Raw genomic sequence first — 11,149 nt, 5'->3', positions numbered from 1 at the left:
TAGGAGCGATGCTAGGATGTGAGGTAGTTAAGAAAGTCAAATACCTTGGAGTTAACATTCTAACTTCAAATGGGAAATTATACAAGCATAATTATGAACCACTTTGGCATAGTATACAGACGGAGATGAAAAGGTGGGAGAAATTGCATCTATCCTTGCTGGGTAGGATAGCGGCAGTAAAAATGAACATCTTACCAAAAATTTTATTTCTTTTTCAAATGTTACCAATACTTAAAAAAGATGCGAACCTTTTAGAATGGCAGAAGGGTATCAACAAATTTGTATGGGCAGGAAAGAAGCCGAGGGTAAAGATGAAAATAATGCAAGATGTACGTGAAAGAGGAGGATTGAAATTACCCAATTTAAAATTATATTATGATACAGTGGCATTATCTGCAATCAGTGACTGGACCCATTTAACCAATGATAGAATATTGAATATCGAGGGACATGATTTGGTATATGGTTGGCATGCTTATTTGTTATTCAACAAAAAATTAGATAAGAATTTTAAAAATCATATTTTAAGAAATGCTTTAATGCGGGTCTGGAAAAAATATCAACACAGACTAAACGATAAGCTGCCCATGTGGGCAATTCCTAGACATGCAATTCAAAATATGAATATAGAACAAAAACACGATAGAACCACTTACAGACAACTTCTCACTTCAGAAGGGGGTGTGTGTTACAATTAAAATCTTTAGAGACACTTAAAGAGGAGAAGGTAGTTCAGACATGGTTTCAGTATGGCCAATTACAGGCTAGGTGGAAAATAGACCAAAAAACTGGCTTTGAAACAGTTGAGGATAATTTGTTTAAACAAATAAGAGATCAAAGCTTAATGCATATAAAGAGGATATATAATGTATTAATACAGATGGATTCCGAAACGGAACTGATTAAAGACTGTATGATAAAATGGGCACAGAATATTGAGGAACCAATAATGTTGGACACATGGGAAAGAATATGGGTAAGAAATGTGAAATTTACACAAGCACAAAAGAGAGAAAATTTTTATAAGATGTTTTATAGATGGCATTTAGATCCCAAAAAGCTCGCTTCTATGTATCCGAATGTACAGCCTAAATGTTGGAGATGTGGTTCCCTTGATGCTACATATTTTCATATATGGTGGACATGTCGAAAAGTTAAGGCATTTTGGATAAAACTGTGGTGGATTATGCAAAATATCTTCAAAAGAAGGATAAAATTCACCCCTCAGTTATTTTTACTAGGTATATGTACTGATTTTACAGCAGTAGAGACTAATTTGGTTCTGTACTTAATAACGGCAGCAAGACTGTTGGTGGCGCAATACTGGAAGAAGGAAGACGTACCTACAACTCAAGAATGGACTTTGAAAGTTATAAACTTAGCCGAGATGGCAAAAATCTCAGCATATCTTAAAGATCACTCAAACGAGAGATATAAACGAGACTGGAAAAAATGGATTGACTATACACAAAGCAAATATGGGACTAAGAAATTCCAGATAGCATATGCTTAAGATTAGTAATAACTTAAACTGTTTAAAGTTTGGGTAACAGTAAGAAGCTGAGTTCAACGCAGAGATCCTTTCGATCCTTTTCTTCTGCTTTGTTTTTAAGATACCTTAGACTGTGTTTGTTAAAAAGCTATACCGTGTACGGGCTCTGGGAAGTCGGGGGGAGGGAAGGGAGGTGGGGTTTTAGGGGGAGGGGGGGAGGGGGGAAATATAATATGTCTTAGATCTCAAAGCACATGATTGCACTTGTATACTGTGGCTTTTTAATGGTAGTGTAAAAATAGGACAAGCTGAATATATTGATAGACAATAGAAATACACCGAAGGGAGGAGTAGAGTGAAAGAAGAAAGAGGGGTAGCGAGGGTGGGAGAGAGGATTGGAGGCAGGAGGAGAAGGAAGGAAGGGAATGTATTGGGAGAGAGGAGCGATAGAGGGGGAGGGGAAGTAGGTAGTAGAGGGGAATGTTGGAAGGAAGAATGTAAGTTGGAGGGGGTGAAAGAGGGTGTATGGTGGGTCAAGGTGGCATATTGGGTTTGTACTTTGGGGGGTATGGTCTATGAAAGCGAGGGCTGTGTTTATTATTCAATGTTATATGCCCCGGTCATGCACAGTATACATGTGATTGTATGAAATGAAGTGGAAATGGAAATAAACGTATTTTGAAAGAAGAAAGAAAAAAAAAGAAAAGAAAAGGAGAAAGATTAAGGAAAAACACTGGAAAGGAGAAGAATTTGAAACCTAGATGGAAGGACCCTTATACTGTGGTCATGTAAGTAAAAGTGTTGGAATCCAAGTTTTAGATTCACTGGACTCAAGTTAAGCCAGCTGCTGATGAGTAATAGGAAGCAGACCAGGATGAAGCCCATCCCCTAGTGATATGCTTTAAAGAACCGCCCCCTATAAGCTTCCCTACCGGCAACGGGAAGCTCTTATTGGGCAGAAGAAGAAGCCTTACCGAAGTCACCCTCTGGAAGCTGACTTCTCAACGTACGGCTGAAGAATTGAAGGAAGGAAGACAACGTTCCATTTATTAGCTATAAGATGTATTAGAAAGTTTGAGCACCTGTCAAGAAATGGCAAGCCAAGTATTCATAGTCATAACTATTTTATCTCTTGCTTGAGTGAATGTACTTAATTGTGTATTGCATATTCATCCCCAGGAATTGCTCCCTCCAGAGGAAGACAGTTGCTGAGACTAAAATCATTGAATGTGACAAAGTGGAGTATGAATCTTCTATTGACACTTATGTTTAAGGAACTGTGGGAATGGGTTCTTTGCAGTATAATAGGAGTTTTTGGATTGTGGATAATATGTTTAGCAAATAAAATTTGGTTTTATAGATTGCCCTTCCTCAAACTATATAGAACCCCTGCCTTCTTCCTGACATGGTGATTCAGTAGGCTAAAAGAATTGTGTTAGGAGAAGTTTTGCGTGAGAGATGATTATGAGCCTTTTGTGGCTCTGGCTGTTATTGACAAAGAGCTTGCTAAGTGATAATGTCTTCAATAGTAGTTTCCAAATGTTGCGAAAATACCCGAGTAACCCCCTTGCTCTTGAAGACAGATCCGAGGATGTCAAAAAAATCCCAGAAAACAGGGTGGAATCAAGTTACAGGATGTGGAATAGGTCCGCTCCCATCTAGGGCTCATTATTTATGCTTGGGAACGAACTGTAAGCCACTTCCAACACCTAAAGTTATGACAAACCCTGTAAGAAAAAGGGCAGAGCATAGGGGAAATGGGCCCCTGCAACAAATGAGAAAAGGGAACTATATGTGTTAAGAGTGCTGGAGTTAAGTCAAAGCTTAATCAATCGGTCTGACCCTGACCTAGGCCAAAAATGCTGGATGTGCTTGTCTGCAACCTCTTAATCTTACAATACTGTTCCAATTGAGCCAGATTTTGGGGAAATGACCAGAGCTTTGATTGTCTTTGACAAGGGAGGTAAATGGGGAACTAAAATGGCAGAAGCCCAGCTACATGGCGAAAAGACTGAGGATGAGCCATCTCATCATTGGCCCATAGCAGTTGGTGTAGAAATTATAGGGTCACCCTCCTTGTGCATCAAACGATGTCAGGAGCATGGCATTCCTGTGGAGTCACTATCAGAGGAACAATGCCCATCTGAAATGTATCTTGCCCCCAGGAAAATCCTTGTAGATGTAAAATTGATTCACAGCATGTCTCCCTCTGCTCACAAGATCTTCCAACAGAAAGTCACCTCCACTTGTTTTTTTAACTGAAGGGAGGGAAATCTGACCACTGGAAGCTGCCCAAGGCCATTCCACCCACCCTGACTTCCCGTTTGGCTTTCAAAACAATCCAATATGGGAATTTGTGTTTACTTTTGCAATATCTCTTTGAAGGACCAGGCCTCAGGAATAAGTTAATGGATCCTAATCAAGAAGTTCCATTCTAACTCCTGAGTGGTATGTTCCTGGCAGGAATCTTACAAGTTTGGGCTAATGGAAGTAACCTCCGAGCTCATGCCTTCTCCATGAACATCAGCATATGTGTAAGAGAAAATGGAGTTTTCTTTCTACGTGGGAGAAATGCATATCTATGTTTACCCATCAATTGGACTGGCACATGCACTCTAATACACCTCCTCCCTAAAATGGGTGATAAGTAGGGAACAGACCTTCCCTGTACCCCTCATGGGACATGTCCAGAAAAGAGTGCTGCTCCTAATTAGCAAATCTTGAGAATAAGGGCTGCAATTGGAATGGGTGTAGGTGGAATGACCCACTCCATTACACAGTTCAGGCAGTTGTCGGAAGAATTGCAAGATATTATCCCTTGCATAATATCCTTGCTTAAACAGCTCGTTATGAGGTCTGTAAAAGAGATACGGGTTGAAAAGGAGTTAATGTTAATGGAAAGCCTAATCCCACATACCCTCATGGAAGATGAAGCTTCAGATACTAGCTCCTATATTCAAATTGCACTCTTAGAAGAAGGGAAAGTGATTCCGGAAGACAAGCCCTAAGATGTGTATTGATGTGCTATAAAATGTGCTTTAGTTTGCTATTCTGTATTATGCTGCTTGTATTTTTTAATCTAACAGGCTAGACTCAATTGTGGGTATTAATAGAGTCTAGAAGGGGGGGATAAAGCAGCCATAAAGTGAGATTTGGACATTAAGTGTGAAACCTACTGGGTCAGGCTGGACAGCCTCTTAGAACCCCTTTACTTCTATATTAAAAGTCACATAGACAAGAGTTGGAACTTGCAATAGAATAGGGACAGTTAGAAGTTACTTAAAGGAAGTGTCCTCATTCACTAACCAGAGGATGTTCTTGCCAACGTCCCTACTTGTGTTAAAAGTCCAAACCACAAAGTTCAATTAAAGTTCGTTAATAACACGTAAGCCATACCTGAAACAAAAGGAGAAGTAAGATCCCATCTCCTTATAAGGTTTTCTCCTCAATGCAACCAAATTTCCGTGTTGCAATGCTTTTGGGAATGTATAAGAATGCGTGCTTCGATAATTAAGGTTGTTCAGAACTTGCAATGCTAAGCCATGGGCTAGCTTTCTGAACCTGGCTGCCAAATAAACTTTTCCTGTATCCTGGGATGTCTAACGCCTGTCATTTTCTGCAACAAGAGCACACAGAAAGACTGAACTGTAATTAAGCTGAGAGACTGCTTGTATTAATAGAGAAACACAAGCAGACAAGGCTTCCAGGATGGCTGCTATTCAATTTAAGGAAAGCTCAAATGAAGTCTGGCTGAAGTTAAGAAGTGTGCATGTAAATATATCTGCATGTAATATTGGGTAATTGTCAAGAAAATTATTCAGAGCCCATCTGCAACCAGGAGAATCTGTGGAGCAGCATTGTACAAATGCAAACTTCATTTGTGGAGTTAGAACAATGTGGAATGAATATTCCTGAGTCTCACAAAGTTCTGTTGGTGTTAAACAGTCTGGATGAAATGTGAGACATTGTTTCTGCATTGTTTGAGTGCAAACCAGAGCAGGAATTTCATTTGGAAGCTGAGGAGAACAAGCACCATTTTACAAAAAGCCAGGAGGAGAAATTCCTAAGCCAGTGCTTCATTTGTGGTGATGAGACTCATTTGCAAAAGGACTGTTTGCAAAGAAAAAAAATATTTGCAAGGAAGAAACTATTTGCAAAACAAAAATTGTTTGCAAAGAAGACAATCAATGGACAAGTTGCTGCAGGAAAAGTCAATTCTTGCTTGGGAAGGAAAACAACTGAGGTGCTGCAATCCACTCTGCCACGCAACTCAGCTGAGAAGACAAAGATAGGTAAAGTGCAGGGGTGAGCGGCAGTGACATGCAGTGAGGTTTATGGCTGGTGAGGCACTGACACAGGGGTTTCAAATTTTTTTAGACTTGTGGACTTCAACTCCCAGAATTCCACAGCTAGGCATGCTCAGTTCCGATTTAAAGCGACAGCATTTGTTTTTCTCCTTTGCGAAATAAATTTTACTTCATTCTTTTTCTTCTCCCTCCCCCTCCTTCCTCCCTCTCTCCCTCCCTTCCTCTCTCTCAAACAGACACACGCACACAGAGAAGTTGGATCCCTCTCTCACTCACTCACTCTCAAACAAACACAAACACAGAAGTTGGATTGGATATATATTTCCAATGGCTTGAAAGCAGCTCCTCTGTCATACCACCCCCATTCCCCTGCTGCCTTCCCATCTGAGCCTTTGATTGCAGGTGGAGTCACATTGCCTTTTCAAACTTGTAATCAGTGAAGCTGGGCTTATATACTTTTATCAAGCTCCGTGTGTGTGTGTGTGTGTGTGTGTGTGTGTGTGTGTTTGTTTGTTTGAAAAGGCAATGTGGCTCTGCATGCAATCAAACTTTTTGAATTCTTCCCCCCTCCCCACACACGTACTTTTTCCAGCTGTTTCAGATAGGATTTCAATTCTGCTCTTGCCTGCCATCATGAAAAGAAAAAAAAATGTAAAAGGAAAAAGGCATGAGCTCTGAGGTCAGACTGAGCTAGCTGCTCCCAGAGCCTCTAAAAAGCCTTTAAAAAACACCCTCTACAGGAGGCAGGAGGACCACGTGCCTCATCTACATAAGGAAATTTTCGGCTTTTAACCCTTGCTTAGCTGTGCTTGAGTGATCATAAAGTCAGACTAAATGAGGCACCTCATTCTCCTGCCGCCTCCTGTAGAGGGCACTTTTTTAGAGGTTAAGCACAGTTAAGCACTAAGCAGAGTCATCCACTGTGACTCTGGCAGCAACTACCTCAGCCTTTTTCCTTTAATTTTTTTTTCATGATGACAGTGGTGAGGCTCTGCTTCCCCTGCCTCCCCTGACTGCACATCCCTGGTGGGCGGCCAGGCCCACTTGCTAGTGGGAGCAAACTGGTTCGCTCCCAGCTGAGCTTCATAGCTACCAGTTTGCCCGAACTTTGCCCGAACTGGTAGAATCCCACCCTTCTGTTACTGTACACTGGTGACTCATGTTTAAGTGATTGTCCACTACTACTCCAAGATCCCTCTCACAATTACTGTTTTTGAGCCAAGTTTCACCTAATCTGTATTTGTAGGGGTTTTTTCCTGCCTAAATGTAAAACCTTGCTTTTCTCCACATTAAATTTCATTTTGCTGGATAGGGACAATTGTTCACATCTATAATTCTCTTTTTGGATCCCGAGCTTGTCTTCTGGGGTGTTAGTTATTCCTGCCATCTTAATGTCATCTGCAAATTTCATGAGTTCCCCTTCTATTCCTTCATCTAAGTCATTTATGAAGATGTTGAAGAGTACTGGCCCTAAGATGGAATCTTGTGGAACCCCACTGCTTACTTCCCTCTATGTAGATGTAGTACCATTAAGGACTACTTGTTGAGTATGGTTTGTCAGCCAGTTATAAATCCATCTTGTGGTTATGCTTTCTATCTCCATCTTTTCTAGCTCACCAAGAAGTAGGTTGTGGTCTACTTTGTCAAATGCCTTGTGAAGTCTAAATATACTATGTTCATAGCATTTCATTGCTCTACTAATTTAGACATTTGTCAAAGAAAGACATAAGTTAGGTTTGGCACGATCTGTTTTTAACAAACCCATGCTGGCTACTAGTTATAACTTTATTTGTTTCTAGATGTTCACAGATCTGTTTTTTTTTTAAATTATTTTTCCAGTAGTTTCCCAGGTATTGATGTTTAACTGATTGACTTGTATTTTCCTGAGTGGGTGTCTGTGTGATGGGTTTTTTGTTGTTGTTGTTTTGTTTTAAGATGAGAACACATCAGCTCTTTTCCAATCCTCCGGTAGTTCCCGGTGCTTCAAGATTTTTGAAAGATACAATAATGGTTCTGAGATCACATCTGCCAGTTACTTCAGACCTCTGGGATGTAGTCCATCAAGTCCTGTTGATTTATATTCATCAAGGTCAGTCAGGTGTTCTCTCACTGTTTTCTTGCTTATTTTAATTTTTATTTCTAGTCTGTTCTTTTACAGTTACGTTTTTGGTAGGTTGAGCCCTATTTTCCTTCTGTATAAAGACTGATGCAAAGAATGAGTTAAGCAACTCTGCTTTCTCTCTGCTGCTGATTACTTCCTTGCCGTTTTCTCTCTTTAGTGGGCCAACTGTTTCCTTGACTTTTTTATTGTTATTTATGTTGAAAGATTTTTTTTATTATCTTTGGCTTTTGTTGCAACTCTTTGTTTATTCTGAGCCTTTATTTTTATCACTTCATCTTTGTTATCTTTTTTGTAGATTTGTAGATTTTATTGTCATTTATAGGCCGCCCTTTTCCCTGAGGGGACTCAGGGCGGCTTACAATTCATAGGGAAGGAGTGCAAGACAAAACATGAAATAATATCTGAATAAAATAAAACAATAAAACACAACATTCATTCAGCATTCGGGTGGGGCGGATGAAAATCTTATCCCCAGGCCTGACGGGATAGCCAGATCTCAAGGGCTGCGCGGAAGGTCTGGACGGTGGTGAGGGTACGAATCTCTACGGGGAGATCGTTCCAAAGGGTCGGAGCTGCTACTGAGAAGGCTCTCCTCCGCGTAGTCGCCAGTCGGCACTGACTGGCGGATGGAACTCGGAGGAGGCCCAATCTGTGCGATCTGATGGGTCGAAGGGAGGTAATCGGCAGAAGGCGGTCTCTCAAGTAATCAGACCCACTACCATGGAGGGCTTTATGGATGGTGAGTAGCACCTTGAAGTGCACCCGGAGATCAACAGGTAGCCAGCGCAGCTCACGGAGGATAGGTGTTATGTGGGCGAACCGAGGTGCGCCCACTATCACTCGCGCGGCCGCATTCTGGACTAGCTGAAGTCGCCGGATGCTCTTCAAGGGCAGCCCCATGTAGAGCACATTGCAGTATTCCAGCCTAGAGATCACAAGGGCTCGAGTGACTGTTGTGAGGGCCTCCCGATTCAGGTAGGGTCGCAACTGGTGCACCAGGCGAACCTGGGCAAATGCCCCCCTGGTCACAGCCGACAGATGATGGTCAAAAGTCAGCTGTGGGTCCAGGAGGACTCCCAAGTTGCGAACCCTATCTGAGGGGTATAGAATTTGACCCCCCAGCCTGAGTGGTGGAACACTGGCCAAATTATTGGGAGGAAAACACAACAGCCACTCGGTCTTGTCCAGGTTGAGTACCAGTTTGTTAGCTCTCATCCAGTTCTTAACGGCCTCAAGACCCCGGCTCATCACGTCCACCGCTTCATTGAGTTGGCACGGGGCGGACAGATACAACTGCGTGTCGTCCGCGTATTGATGGTATTTTATCCCGTGCCTCCGAATGATCTCGCCCAGCGGTTTCATGTATATGTTAAACAGTAGGGGGGATAGGACCGAGCCCTGCGGCACCCCATAAGTTAGGGGCCTCGGGGACGATCTCTGCCCCCCCGACCAACACCGACTGCGACCTGTCCGAGAGGTAGGAGAACCACTGTAATACGGTGCCTCCCACTCCTACCTCCCGCAGTCGTTGCAGAATGATACCATGGTCGATGGTATCGAAAGCCGCTGAGAGGTCAAGGAGAACCAGGATGGACGCATGGCCTCCATCCCTGTCTCTCCAGAGATCATCGGTCAATGCGACCAAAGCGGTTTCTGTGCTGTAACCAGGTCTGAAGCCGGACTGGAAGGGGTCAAGATAACTAGCTTCCTTGAAGCTGGAAGGCCACCACCTTCTCAACAACCTTCCCAACAAAGGGAAGGTTGGAGACTGGACGGTAGTTGTTAAAAACAGCTGGATCCAAGGATGGTTTCTTCAGGAGGGGTTTCACCACCGCCGCTTTAAGTGCGGCGGGGAAGTGCCCCTCCTGAAGGGAGGCGGTTACGACTGCCTGGATCCAGCCTCGTGTCACCTCACTGCTGTTGGCAACCAGCCAGGAGGGACACGGGTCCAGTATACAGGTGGAGGCCCTCACAGCTCGTATGGCCTTGTCCACATCCCCGGAGGCAACATCCTGAAACTCAACCCAGAGATGGTCTGCCAAGCTATCCCCTTGTGTCTCGGCTGGATCTGCAGAGATGGAGTCCAAGTCCGACCGAAACTGAGCAACTTTGTCCGCCAAGAACTGGACATACTCCTCAGCCTTACCCTGTAGGGGTTCCCCCGCATCCCTCCTATTTAGGAGGGAGCGGGTTATCTTAAACAGGGCGGCTGGGCGGGACTCAGCGGACGCAACCAAGGTGGCAATATATGTTCTTTTAGCTGTCCTCAATGCCCTGATATATTCCTGCTGATATTCTGTCCTTAGTTATGTGTCCCTCTTTCCATTTTTTTGTACTTATCATTTTTGTCTTTCAGTTCATCAGAGAGTCTTTGTTCAACCATGCTGGTTTCTTCTTGGATTTCTTGTTTTCTTCTTCAGTAGTATTATGTTGGATTGGGCTTTTATGATCATAATTTTTCAGAGTTTCCCATGCTTCTTGAATTGTTTTCCCCTTTTGGATTTTTATCCATGACATTTTGCTTAGGCTCTTTCTGAGTGTGTTAAAATCAGCTTTTTTAAAGTTTAAGACACTGGTGAATTATTTTCTATTGGTTGTGTTTGCTTTATAATGAATGACATAGTCACTTTCGCCCAAGGTTCTCACAATTTCAACTCCTTCTATCACTTCTCTATTAGTAAGAAATAGGTCCAGTATAGTTTTTCCTCTAGTTCCCTCCTCTACCTTTGGATGACAAAGTTGTCAGCAAAGTTGTTTATGAATCTGTTTATCTCCCACTTGCTGCAGAGTTTATCTCCCAACTGATATCAAGGTAGTTAAAGTCTCCCATTACTACTGTGGTATGTTTCCTACATATATTTGTTAATTGATTAGCAAACAGTTCATCTATTTCTTCTGTTGGCTGGGTTGCCTGAATTATATACCTATAGCAAAGCCATTTTCCCCCTTTTATATTGACCCATACGGATTCCAGGGGGTTTTCATCCTTGGTTTTGTGTATTTCTATAGAGATGTAGTGTTCCTTTTATGTATAATGCAACTCCACCTCCTCTTTTGTTAGGTCTGTTTCTTTTGAACAGTTTGTACCTTTCCATCAGTACATTCCAGTCATAAGTTTCATCCCACCAAGCTTCAGTAATGGCAACTACATCATATCTGCCTTCATGTACAAATGCTTCAAATTCATCCTGTTTCTTCCCTAAACTTTGAGTGTTTGTGTCTAGGCAT

Source organism: Thamnophis sirtalis, unplaced genomic scaffold (assembly GCF_051295495.1).
Source record: "Thamnophis sirtalis isolate CommonGarterSnake01/CBP01778 unplaced genomic scaffold, rThaSir2_p1.2 scaffold_13, whole genome shotgun sequence".
In the NCBI taxonomy this organism is placed as follows: Eukaryota; Metazoa; Chordata; class Lepidosauria; order Squamata; family Natricidae; genus Thamnophis; species Thamnophis sirtalis.
The sequence above is the reverse complement of the archived record's forward strand: the minus strand, read 5'-3'. Positions refer to the sequence as shown.